Below are 11,779 nucleotides of genomic sequence, written 5' to 3'. Positions count from 1 at the left end.
TTTTTTTTTTTTGTCTATCAGACTTCTTGGAATCCAGACTATAGAGACTTAACTGTTTCATTGTTTTTGACTTTCTAGATCCTAGAACCTTCATTCACTTACGTTGATTTTAGCAACCACAGGGGATTTATGCCTCCAACTACTATTCCTAGGCTCAGATCACTATTTAGCCTTTTCCTCATTGTCCTTAGAATGCCTGCTTTGGCACTGACTATGTCCTGATGTTAGAACATGTTTAATATTTACATCTGACAAGAGAGATTGTAACATTATCCTTAAAACGTATTTGCTCTAAAATAGGTTATACAGATCTGAATGCATATATAAGGGGAAAAAAATCAAAAATTTATTTTGTGTGAAGGGTAGTATTTAAAAATCTATTATCAGATTCATTTTTATTTTCTAATTACATAAGGTGATATTCAATCAGCACTTTATTTAATGCCTCATTTTGGAAAGCCTTTTTGAATGAATAAAACGAATGTACTTCAGACCAAAGACTCTGAAAAATCCAACCTTTTCTTAATTAGATGAGAAGCCTGTAAAACTCCTGTTGCAGCTTCTAGGCAGTGAGGATTTGCCTGTACCTCTTGCTCTCTGTTGTGCAAAATATGTGAAAAGAGAAATGCCAAAGCTGCCTTTGTATAACTCAAAGGCTGGTCAGTGCACTTACTGCTGCATGATTTATGTTTGGAGGAAAAATATCTTCTCTTCCACAGATAGGCCAGAAGGACTAGGGTAGCACAGAGAGCAGTCCCTGGTGTGCAGAGAGGAATGAGACGTACCAGTCAGGCACCTACATTGGTTGATTTCACAGGCTAGAGCACGCTGGACGATGAATGCAACTGACTTGAGAGTTCGGTTAGGCAGATACTGAATCTCCCCTTATATGTAAGCTTAGGACCAAAATGTCAGAAAAGGAGGTAGCAGAGTTTAATGACCACCTAAATTTAATTCCATAGTCTGCTACTTTCTAGGGAGGTTGGTTGTCCTATGCCCTTGGACAGGTTACCAAGTCTCCCCATGCCTCTGTCTCTTCACCTATCAAATGGAGATTAATATTAGCACCTACTTCATAGACTATCTGGTAAGAAGCAAGTACTCCGCACATTTTAGCCAATATTACTATGATTATCACTACTGCTACTGGTAACTAGTATATAGTGTACTGGCTAAGGACATGAGCTATCAGACTGGCTAGGCTTCTATTCTGGTCCCAACACAGATTTTTGGCATGGAGTAGGTTGCTTACACTTTCTGTGTCTCTGTTTTCTCAACTGTCAAATGGAGTAAATAGTAGTACCTGCCTCACAGGATAGTTGGGAGGAGTAAATTAGAAAATGTACTTAAAGCAGTTAATATAGTGCCTGGCACAAAGTAAGTATTCAAGCATTAGCTGCTATTTCAATTATAATCACAAATGCAATTATCATCACAAATACTATGAGTAGAGCCTTTCAATGTTTTTTCCAGCATGAAAAAGTTGAGGGTCCAAAACATTTAGTCAGCTCTATACTTTTCTCTTAATCTCTTCAAACTGAAATGCTAGCAAATAAATGCCCAGCACCAGAGTCTACCAACAGATTTAAAATAATAGTCCTCTTTCTCTCTGAGTATTGAATCTCTCAATTTCTTTTATTCTTGAGGATTTGAAAGAAGAATCCTTATTAGGACACTAAAGAAAAAGAGAAGCACAAAAAGGAGAAGAAAACTTATCATCAGGGTTGAGTTTCTGTGAGTTCTGGGTCCTAATCAACATAAGTGATTTTGCCTAGACAGCTTCTAAGACTTGTATGGATGTTGAAAATATATATATATATATATATATATATATATATATATATATATATATATATAATTCATATTAAATACTATTTATACTATCTCCCCAAGTATATACTTTTTATAATAGCTCTATTGAGATATAATTCACATACTATAGAATTCACATTAAGTGTAAAATTCAATGTAATTTTAGTATATTCACAATGTTGTACAGCTATCACCACTATTTAATTTCAGAATATTTTATCAGCATCCCCACCACAAAAAAACTCAAACCCATTGCCAGTCACTCTGTATTTCCCCTACATGTCCCAGTACTTGACAACCACTAATCTAGTTTCTGCCTCTATAGAATTGACCTTTCTGGGCATTTCATATAAGTGGAAAAATATATGTAGCATTTTGTGTCTGGCTTATTCCACAGCATAATGTTTTCAGGTTCATTCATGCTGCAGCAGGTATCAGTACTTCATTCCCTTTTACGGCTGAATAATATTCCATTGTTTGGTGTTTTCCAGTGTTTAAGTAATATTCACTTTAAATGTTTCACTAATAAAACGTCCTCAGACTGGCTATCCTCCTCTTCCTTTTTCCTAATAGAAGGAGGTCCTTAAGGGTCCCAGACACTGTTAGTCATGCAGAGAAGAGTGGATACCAGAGGTTGTTCAGGACACACACTGGATGCTTGAATCTTAACATCCCTATGGACATTACAAACCTATCAAGTTGTTTCTTTTCTATTCTTAGCTAAGAGAAAAGAGTCATTGTCCCTCAGATACAGACGTACAAAAAAATCTTGCAGCTTCCTGTTCTCACATAGATGGGCAGTTTCTTCTGCCTGCAAAGGACCCAGAGAAGAGAGCTGGCTTGCAAGTGTTGCCTCACCTTCCAGTCAATTTCAATTTTGATTATAAGATATCTACTGTCCCTCCAGTGCTCTTGCTGACTGTGCATAAAGGAGCAGGATTATGACAAGTGTCCTAACTAGGCTAACATTTGAATTAAAGTAATCCTAAAGACAAGTGACATTTGGTATTGGGGAAAATACTATTGGTATAGGTTTTGGAATCGGAAGGATCTACGTTTGAATTTTGGGCCTTAGCCTGTCTCACCTACAATTACTCATCAGCAAAGTGACATAATAATAGTATCTATGCCATAGGGTAACAGTTAAGTTAATTGAGTTCCACTTAGTGCCTTGCATATAGAAAGCTCTTCATAAATAACTTACACGGTTACTCCTACTTAGGTATACTTTGGTTTAATAATAAATCTTACTTTGTGTAGTGATTAATAGCCTTTGACTTTGAAATCAGATAGACATCCTGCATTCATACTTCATTAGCTATGTGACTTTAGGTGAACCCTAAGTTTCCATTGCCTTATCTGGGGACAGTTCCACTTTACAGAGCTTTTGAGAGATTTAAACAAGATGTTTTCTAAAGGATTTCAGCACGTGGTAGTGACTTTGATATACAATAGCTATTGCTACGAATAAGAAAGCAAATATATCTTCAGGTATCATGTTTCTATCAGTCCACACAGGCTCTTTGCCTTCCCATTGCACTTAGAATAAACTCTACACTCCTTGCCATAGCCTATAGAACCCTAAACAATAAGGCTCTGCCTACTTAACTGACATCATCTCCAGCCACTCTCCCCCTTCTTCTCTCTGTTACAGCCATATTAGCTTTCTTGTTATTTCTCAGCCAGAACAAGCTCTTTCTGAATTCATGGCTTAGCATTTGCTGTTCCCTCTCCCTTTGACCTAGATCTTCCTGTTGGCGTCTCCTTCTTGTTATTCATGTTTCAATTCAAGTGTTACCTCCTCAAGGAAGACTTTTGTAACCACCCAATATTGTTTCCCAATCCCCCCATTCATTCTGCTTTATTAATCTGTTTTATTTTGTGTAGAACGTATTGCTATCTGAAATTATTTCATTTTCTTCATATTTATTGTCAATTTCCCCCACTAGAATATAAGTCCCCTGAGGGCAGCTACTTTATCTGTTTTACTCATTGCTGTATGATGGCATCTAAAGCAGGACTTAGGGAGTAATAGAATAAATAGTTGTTGAATGCATGGATAGATGAATAGATATGGCAGAGATCTGTACACCGGCTTTTGAGATTATCATTATGGCTGGGAGTGTTGTCCCACCACTGCATGGAACTGTGCAAATTATAGGGCATCAGCACATTAGAACAAATTATGTCTCTAGTTGAAAAGAATCCTAATGTACTGTCCTTCTGCATTTCTCTTTAGAAACTTCCTTGGGCTTCTGAAAATATGCTTCATACTAGTCAACCACATGTATGGCTGTGTGAAGTAAATATATTTGTTTTTACATTGAATTACTCTGATAATCTTTTACGTTGTCTGCCTCACTTTATATGTACAGATTTGGAGTGATTTCTTAGTTCAGTAAAACAGGCTCTAGAAGGCATTGCGAGTATTAGACCTGGTTTGATAACTAATAATGAAGCCAGAGTTGGGGATACAGTTTTCCTGTAAACCTATGGGTGCAGATGAATCTGCTGGTATAAATCAGCAAAGTCCACAGAGGAGTCTGGGCTTAACAATTTTATTATACATGAGAGGCTATTAATAAGACAATTGAGGGTCTCACGAAAAATAAGCAGTGGCACTTTGCTATTACTGCAGAATTAACAAAGGTGGAAAATATTTGAGACCTCTTTTTCTTCTGTTTTTGTTTGAAAATGTTAACAGGTGTGTGGGAAAGGGTCTGAAAGTAAATCTTTCATGACTTGATGATCCCTGATAGTTGGTCTTACCTGAATCTCTCTAACATAGTAGAGGGATTGGGATTCTGCACTAAGCCTCAGTTATCTCCTAATTAAGACCTCTTTCTCATGGCTTATACTTCTTTTAAAGCCTCAAGAATTAGTATGATGACAAACTAGAAGAGTGAAGTATTGAAACTAGAGGGGAAGTTCATCTGGTGGTGTTTTCTCAAAACCTGGTCATGGGGTCCTGACCCCTAGAGATTATAATTAATAAGAATCTGCATCTTTGATAGGCTCTTTATTTTCTGATGCAGGTGCTTCTGGACCACACTTTAAGAAACACTTATTTATTGTCTTTCACCTAATGAAGTTGCAAAATGTGAATGTAAGCAAACCTTACAACTCACACAAGCACCCCTCTTCCACTCCTGGCTTCTACCTGCATATTATCAATGAGGGAATTCCCCATTATTTCTCACCAGGCAAGAAAAAATTCCTTATTCGACATTACTTCTCTCTTGTACTATACATATGTAGTTGTCTATTTGGGAGTCTTTTAGTCTTCTTTTGATTCCTATTCTTCCATCCTTAAATGAATAACAAAATTCTTTCCCAGCTATAGTTGCTAAATGTTTGTAATTCAGTGTTATTACCAATTAGAAGCTCAATACAAGTGGCCTAGTTAGTGGTTTACACATTTTAAAGCTCTTATAGCAAATGAAACTTGAATGAATAAACTCAAGCATGGAAATTCAGTGCAAACATCAGAGCCCTTCCTTGAGCTCCATCCCAGAGCACACAGCCCTTCCCTCTATCCTAGCACTGAAGCCTTTCCATATCCTGTTTCTAGCAATAGGGAAGCTGGCATCTATTGGAGAAATGGATAAGGGAGGTTTTGGAAATGAGTCTGCTTTTGAGTTGAGCGTAGAAACACAGGCAGGGTGTACACAGATAAAATTGGGAAGAAAGCATAGTTTAAAAAAGGTAAAAATGTAAACATAATGACACATGAGGTAGAGTATCTTTCCAGCTTATTAAGTATATATGAGAACTATCTGGGGTGGGAGAGAAAGGAGCTCTGTTGAAAATATATATTCCTGGGTCCAAGTCTCAGAATTTTTGATTTCTTGGATCTTGGGAGAGACTCATGAATCTTAACTTTAACAAATCCTCACTTAGGTGATTTTGATGCAGATGTTTTGTGCAGCACATTTTTGAGAAACATTGGCTTAATCCCATCATAGCTTTGTACAGATGTGGAAAATTATGCTTAGAGTTGAGAGGGAACTATTGGTTAAAAATACCAACTCTGGGGATGCTGTAACAAATTATTTCTTCCGACTTTGAGCCATGCTCCTTAAAGTCTCTTCTAATTTGTTCTTGCCTATACATTTAATACCCTTTTTACGATACTTGAAAGAGCTGCATAATTTCATGGTCTGGCCATTGCAACTGGCATTAAAGGAATGACTATTACTCCTACTTAATATATCTTTTCAAGTTTCTTAATGACTGTGAAACACATAGCATAAGAGCTACCCTGTTTGCATATAGAGCACATATGTAGATAGAGAATACCTGTTCTCTTGTGGTATGATTGACAGGCAGTGGCTTCCTTATTCCTTCAGTCATTCTTGCTGCTCTCTCTCCTCTTGCCCTAGCTGTTTTGATCATATAAAAAAAGAATAGTAACTTTTTCACAAGTCTTTTCCACTGTTCCTCATGCCCCTGTGGTTCTCCAGGTAATCTTCAAGCTTTAACATTCAAATTAACTAAATCAAGTTAACAGGCAACAGGAATCGTACTCTGGCTAGATCTTGAAAGTATTATTTTAAAGACTGAAATAAAGGAAAATAATGAATGCATATTCTAACATGAACTTCTGTCTCCACCCTCATATTTATAGGGGAAGTGTGTGGGAAGTGGCAGTCATGTGGAAGAACTTACTTCCTCACCACTCTTGGTAAACTAACTTAATTTCTGTACTTTACCCCTACATTTAATGAAAGATCATCATATGACAATCAGAGGGAAAATATCTTATAATTTAGATTCATAATATTGTTTTGTCTCCTTATTCCTGAGTTCAGAATGCTTGAAGTTAGTGTGCCACAGAAAATGACTTGTGAGGGAATGAAATGTGCAGTTTCTATTTACAATTTCCTTTCCCTATAAGTACAAGATGTGCGACTGAAGTAACATTAGTCCAAAATAAAAAAATTAAGGCAGTGAAAATATATTAGAGTCCATGTCTACCCACAAGTCTGAATTGCATCGGGCAGGGAATGCTTGGGCACAGGTGAAGATCCTTCATGTCTGGGTAAGAAAGAGACAGAGATGAAAACAAACAGGATGAAATAAGTAAGCTAATCAGGAGGAGGGGTTGAGTACTAACCATTTCCCCTTGTATTTCTGTGAGTGGCCAGCAGCACCAGCTCCTTTAATTTAATCCTTTTCCTGTTCATGCTAGGACAAAGTGTGTTCTGTTTAAGCAACTCTTGGGAGTTTGGAGGGTGGGGGAAGAGTGAATACATGAATAGAGTTAGTGATTTTTGGTATGCAAAGCATCTTGCCAATTATTTTGCATAAACAATGTCAAAGACCCTCAAAGCCTTGGTTCTAATTCCCGTTACTTTCAAGCTTTCTTGTATGCCGATTTGCCACAACCTCCAAGGGAGCTGCTTCCTCGGATGATGAACACGAGAATGGGGGTACAATGAGGGAAAAACTTGCAGCACATAGATTGATTTAAGAACACTCATTTAGATTTAATAGAATAATTATTGAGATAATTATTGAGATAAATGGCATGCCATGTAAGTAATTGAATATTGCATAAACAAGATATAGTGGCTATAATTATAGTTCTACAAATACTTTAATAGGTATATTAAGAGAAGTCAGTGAGCCACAAAGTATTTCACCGAAGGTCAATGTTTCAAGCAATCTATAAGATGTCCCAGACTGTAAATAACTGCCACTTCTCTTCTAGAAAAAATGTAGTATATAGAATTATGGTTTTCTTGGTCCTACCTTTTTCTTAGTTGGTCTGAAGAGGTCTCCTAGGAAACAACATGTCCGGAACATTTATTTTGTGTGTTGGCCTAGACTAGGATCTATGGGAAACCTGGTATTTTATGGTACTAGACGTTAACTGAGTTAAAGTAAATATTAACTAGATGCCCTAAACATATATTATAATCTCTGCATAGTAAATGAAATAGAAGTTTGTGGGTTTTTTTTAACCTTATTTAGGTTCCTAGAATATTAGATAACACACAGCAATAATAACTGTTAAGAAACTTCTTAATCATGTGGTATATGGAAGCCTTTATTATCTTTAAGCATTTCTAAAATAAGCATCTGTAGTATAGAGTAAAACATCTGGACTCAGAGTCAAAACCAACGTCTTCCAATTGCTAGCTGTGCGACCTTGAGCATGGTACCTCACCTCTCTGATTCTCAATTTTCTCACCTGCAAAATGGGGATAATGATGACACCTCTTTGTAATAGTGGATGTTGTGGATGAAAAAATCAAATAGAAAATAGAAAAGTACCTGATGGGTAGTGGCAACCTGATCGATCTGTTTCCTTCCTACAAATGCAGACCAGTTTGCAAATAAGTGGTCGAATTCATTAACTTGATTGGTTATTTAGAACCAGATAATAAACCTTATTCAAATTTAACTATTTGAATCTACTATTATCATTTCAAAACAGTTTTCCATATGGTCATAATATGGTTAAGAGCATCAACTCTGTTGTCATGTTTCCATGATCTAGCTTGCCCATTTACTAATGATGGCATGTAGGACAGGTATATCCTCTCTGGGTTCAATTTCCTCATCTGTAATTTTGAATAATTATAATACTGGCCCCAGAGGATTGTCATGAAGATAAAGTCTTGGCAGCAGCATGCTTACAACAGCACCTCTCCAAACCAAGCGTTAAGTTAATGTTAGCTATTGATCTTGTTTTGAAATAAGAGCTGTATAGCAGGTTAATAATAATATACAACCAGGATGATAACCTTTGGGGAGTTAATGGTGTGGGCTGTGGGGCTTCTGAGGGGTTGTTTTCTTCCTTGTTCATTCTGCAGGCCTCAAATAGGATTTAGTACCTGGAAGTAGTAATCATTATTCCAATAAAATTATAAAGCTCATTCATTCATTCATTTCTTCAACAGAAAATGGCCATTGGGTATCTACTAAGTGTGCTATTAGCTTGGTGTAAAAGCAATCATTGTTTTTGCCATTAAAAGTAATAGTACCACCCCAACATAATATTTTCTGGGTACTAGCTATACACTAACGGGAAGAAAATACTGTCATGGTTCTTGTTCTCATAAAAATTGTAGTTTAGGTCATATGAGGGTTCTCTAATTGGTGCTAGAGAAACATGCACTATGGCCTTGGGATATTTATACTGTGGTTGAACTACATAAAATCCTTTCTGAAGCATGAAAAAATTTAACCAGAAAAAAATACAGTATATCTGGGTTGATCAGGCATAGGTACATAAAAATAAACACTAAAGTGTGATGTGGCTGAGCACCATGTGAGTAACAAAGATGATGTTAGAAGACCTCAAAGAAAGAAATGGTCAGTGAGGGTAATTTTATGATCTAATTTATTCTAAAATGATGGGAGTGGGAAGGCTGGTTCCTAGAACATGGCCAGATTTTATATTGTAAACAGAACTTAGATATCAGGTAATAAGGTCATTATAAGTAGTGAGCAAAGGCAAGGAGGCAGAAATGTGTGTGGTGCATTTAAGGAGCAATGCAAAACTATTTTGGAAAAGGAAAGATATTTATGTGAGATGTTAAATGTAACTGGCATTATATATTAATAGCTGAGGTACATAGTAAACATAATTTGGAGGTGCTTGAATATGAAGTGAGAAGTTTAGACTTTGAAGTTATTTTGCCATCGAAGTTGCCATTGATATGTACAAAGTAACATTTTGGGAAGCTGGAGGTTTCAGTGTGTATGCTGAGTTGCTTGGTACATATTAGAATACAGTTATCAGTAATAATACCCACCCGAGGAGACGACAATTAGAGTGGTAACAGTGGTAGTTGAAAGAAAGAAGTGGTTCAGCAATTCCATTTCTCCAAATTTATTCTAAGGAATTAATTAGACAATAGTGTCAAGATGTGTGTACAGAGATATTTATTTAAGCATCTTAAACATTTTTTAAATAAATAAAACATCACAGATGCAGTTGAAATCTCCTGTTTGGCACCTCCTTTCCAATATCCCATTGGCCTCCTTCCCTACTTTGTAGGTACTATAATAAATTTGGTGTTAATGATCTTCATGTATGTTTTAAATATTTTTACTACCATGTATGTATGCACAAACAATATAAAGTGCTACTTACAAGTTTTAAAACTTTATACAATGGTATCATACTGAACCTGTCCTTCTGCAACATCGTTTTTGAAATTTATCCAGCCAATATATGTAGGTATAGTTAAATAGTTTTAAAACTCCAGCATGCATCAGAATTATCTGGAGTGCTTGTTAAAACATACCCCCAGAGTTTCTGATTTAGTAGGTCTGGATTGAAGCTCAGAAATTTGCATTGCTAACAAATTTCTAAGATCACATTTAAAGAACCACTGCTCTATTGACTTCATTTTAGCTATGGAATAGTGTTCTACTGTCTGAACATGCCACCATATGTTTATCTATCATTCATCAGCTTTAGTAATTTTTTTGGTTGAGTCTAGGTTTTCTCAAATATAAGCTTATATTGTTTGCAAACAATAACTTTACTGCTTCCTTTCCAATTTGGATATCATTTATTTCTTTTTCTTGTCTACTTTCCCTGGCTAGGACTTCCAGCAGCATGTTGAACAACAATGGTGAAAGGCGGCATCCTCTTCCAGATCTAAGAGGAAAGGGTTTTAGTTTTTCCTCATCCAATATGACATTAGCTGTGGGCTTGTCATATATGCCCTTATTATGTTGAGGCATGTTATTTCTGTACTTAGTTTTTTTTTTTTTTTTTTTTTTAAATCATGAATGGATGTTAAATTTCATGGTATCCTTTTTTGACATCATTGAAATAATCATATAGTTTTTGGTCTTCATTCTGTTTGTATGAGGCATCACATCAATTGATTTGCATATGTTGAACCATCCTTGCATTGCAGGGATAAATCCCACTTGGTCATGATGAATAATCTTTTTAAGGTATTGTTGAATTTGGTTTGCTAGTATTCTGTGGTGGATTTTTGCATCAATATTCATCAGACATATTCGCATGTAGCTATAATTTTTTGGGGTGTCTTTGCCTGGTTTTGGCATCAGGGTAATGCTGACTGCATAGAATGAGTTTGGAAGTATTCCCCATCATCCTATTTTGTTTGGAGTAGTTTGAGTAGGATTGGTATTAATTCTTTTTTTATTATTATACTTTAAGTTCTGGGATACATGTGCAGAATGTGCAAGTTTTTTACATAGGTGTACATATGCCATGGTGGTTTGCTGCATCCATCCCCTGTCATCTAAATTAGGTATTTCTCCTAATGCTATCCCTCCCCATCCCTGACCCCCTGCTATCCCTCTTCTAGTCCCCCACCCCCTAACAGGCCCCAATGTGTGTTGTTCCCCTCCCTGTATCCATGTGTTCTCATTGTTCAACACCCACTTATGAGTGAGAACATGCGGTGTTTGGTTTTCTGTTCATGTTAGTTTTCTGAGAATTATGGTTTCCAGCTATATCCATGTCCCTGCAAGGGACATGAACTCATCCTTTTTTATGGCTGCATGGTTTTCCATGGTGTATATGTGCCACATTTTCTTTATCCAGTCTATCCTTTATGGGCATTTGGGTTGCTTCCAAGTCTTTGCTATTGTGAACAGTGTTGCAATAAACATATGCCTTCTTTAAATAAGTGTTTGGTAGAATTCAGCAGCAAAGCCATTGAGTCTGTCCTGGGTTTTTCTTTACTGGGAGACTTTTTATTACTGCTTCTATTTTGTTACTTGTTACAGGTGTATTCAGGTTTTTTATTTGTCTGTGGGGCAAACTTGGTAGGCTGTATGTGTCTAAGAATTTATCCATTCATTTTAAGCCTTTCGATTTTTTGGCATTTACTTTCTAATAATAGTCTCTAATGATTCTTTGGATTTCTGTGGTACCAGTTGTAATGTCTCCTTTTTCATCTCTGATTTTATTTATTTAGGTCTTTTCTCTCTTTTTCTTAGTCTGACTAAATTTTTGTTGATTTAT

Source organism: Cebus imitator, unplaced genomic scaffold (assembly GCF_001604975.1).
Source record: "Cebus imitator isolate Cc_AM_T3 unplaced genomic scaffold, Cebus_imitator-1.0 Scaffold585, whole genome shotgun sequence".
Taxonomy (NCBI): domain Eukaryota; kingdom Metazoa; phylum Chordata; class Mammalia; order Primates; family Cebidae; genus Cebus; species Cebus imitator.
Note: the sequence above shows the minus strand (reverse complement) of the source record.